This window comes from Octopus bimaculoides, chromosome 4, assembly GCF_001194135.2.
Source record: "Octopus bimaculoides isolate UCB-OBI-ISO-001 chromosome 4, ASM119413v2, whole genome shotgun sequence".
NCBI lineage: Eukaryota > Metazoa > Mollusca > Cephalopoda > Octopoda > Octopodidae > Octopus > Octopus bimaculoides.
Window position 1 is genome coordinate 87,756,900 of NC_068984.1, and position 2,523 is coordinate 87,759,422.

The window sequence follows — 2,523 nt, forward strand, 5'->3', positions numbered from 1 at the left end:
TATATATATATATATATATTTGTATGTATGTATGTATGTATGTATGTATGTATGTATACATGCATGTATATATGTATACATGCATATATGTATGTATAAATTAGTGTTACCGTGTCGTCAAAAATTGTGACAATTTTATTAACAGTTACAAATAGCACATCAATTTAAAACAAATGGAGAAACCATTGATAGATTTCATGCCGAAAGATTATAGTTTTTATCCATTTTTAGCTAAAATATGTAATAATTCATAAATGGAATACTGCTTTTAAAACTATGACTACAGCTTATTTCCTCATTACTTTTTAATTTATTTCTTCATAACTTTGTGAAAAGTGAACGTTTGTAAACGAGATTTGAAAAGTTTGGCTCTCGAAGGTATATATTAAAATTATGTCGATAAGAATTTTTTAAAATGCTTTTGGAATAGTTTTGACTTATTTACTACCCACGCAGTCTTTTTTCCTCATAATTCTCTTCAAAAAATGCATATTTCTCACCGAATTGTTATTGCAGAAATATATTTTCGAGAGTGTTGATGTTTCAAGCATAAGCATTTGAAGAAGCGTGAAAATGTTAAAGTTGAAGAAATTGATGATAACAAATTGGTGAGGAGAATGATTCGAAACTCTTTCATTCTCTTTGTCACTTTTCTCTCCCTTCTGTTTCTCTCCTTCCTTCTCTCCACACACACACACACACGCACGCACGCACACGCACACACACACACACACACACACACACACCGCGCGCGCGCACAGAAAATTAAATAGTAAACTATGTTCTTCTTATTTTTAAAAGTATTTTTTCTATCCGTAGTGTGCATTGTTAGTTACTGATTACTGAATATGTTTCAGTCTGGAAGAATAAAGTCATGCCACTTGTATGTGCATCTGCGAATGTGCGTGTGTACGTATCTGCACAATGGGAATCTGCAAGTTTCCGTGTATTAAATTCACTAGCAAATCATAGGGAGTAAATTTGAGAGAAGACACTTGCTCAAGATACTGGACACGAAATCACATTATTGAGAAGCGTACTTCCTGACCACACAACCATACCTGCGTGAGAATATATGTGTATATAGTGTGTATATACTACAAAATGCTCCTTCTGTGTCTGTCCAACGGTGTACGTTTTGTAGTATTTAATGCATTTTTCATTTATTGAATAACTGAACGCCACGCATCCCGACTTTTGTTAACAGTAAGTTTTAAAAATATTTTTTGCGACTCTATCTTTCTTTCCTTCTTTCGCTCTCGTCCTAATATTTCTCTTTTTAATACGCATTTTAATTTATTAATGTGGGTAGCTAATGCGGTCACACGGCATTTCTTCTAGAACAGAATTCCTTAAGGGACATAAATCCTGGTTACGGAAATTACATGTTTTACTTCCATGCTTCACCTTTATACTTTTGATATCTGTATTCTTATTATTATTCATATTGAGGCCAGCTATATTGTCATCTCTATCGATACCATTACTCCTAAGCTTTAATCTATTATTGGCCGCAGTTATTGATCCTAGATTAGGCGTAGTTGAGTACGATTTAAGGCAGGATCTATTAAAGATGGGATGATATATATTGCCGAATGGGAAATTCCTGTCAATAATCCTAAAAAATAATTTAGGGAGATTATTGACTTGAACCAGATAATTTCCCGTTTCCTCGCCGAGTTGTTCTTAATCTGCCCAGGATAATTATAATTATAATTAAATGAATTATAGTGTCTTCTATTATGGTAACAATCCTGATACTCGGGTGGTTCGTTCACGGAAGGAGTATCAATGTTTAATTTCGTAAGATTTGGAAAAAGTTTACTTAATTCATTCTTAAATAGTGTATTCTTAATATATCTTCCCATCGAATCCATTGTTCTTCAATGCTGTATTATAAATGAGTGCAAAGTTATAAAAAATCTTTTCATTTGCAGATAAGTTAGAAATTCTTATCGACACTCCTTTGACTACCTCACTAATAACACTTTGGGATGATTGGACAAGGCGTGGATATACTTAATGGTTTTATTAGGCTTATGATAAGGACAAAATAAGCCATTGTCTAACATTAATCTTACTTCCAAAAATTAACACGGTTAATGATGTTTTCAAATAGAATATCTAAGTCATATATCTTTTAAAAAATCGCTTGTAAAGAAGAGCCAGAAATAGCGAATAACACATCATGATTTTAAGAAGAATTTTCAGCAGGTACAAAGTCTGACAGCCGTTTCGAGAATATGTAGGTTGAGATGGGCTAATTATTTCCAACCATAACAATCATCCACATTTCTCTCATCATATATAATTTAAGAGGACGTACAAAAGAGTTTCTTTTTATCAATGTTTACATTTTTTTCCCAAAAATAATTACTTTATATGATTTTAACCTACTTATCCTTTGTGCATTTGGATTCATTCCCCTCAAATGTAAATACGAACGGAATAAAACAAATTTCGCGTAAGTTGGACAAGTGTTTGTGGAGATATTAGGGGTTTTCGGGGTATAAATACCCAAAA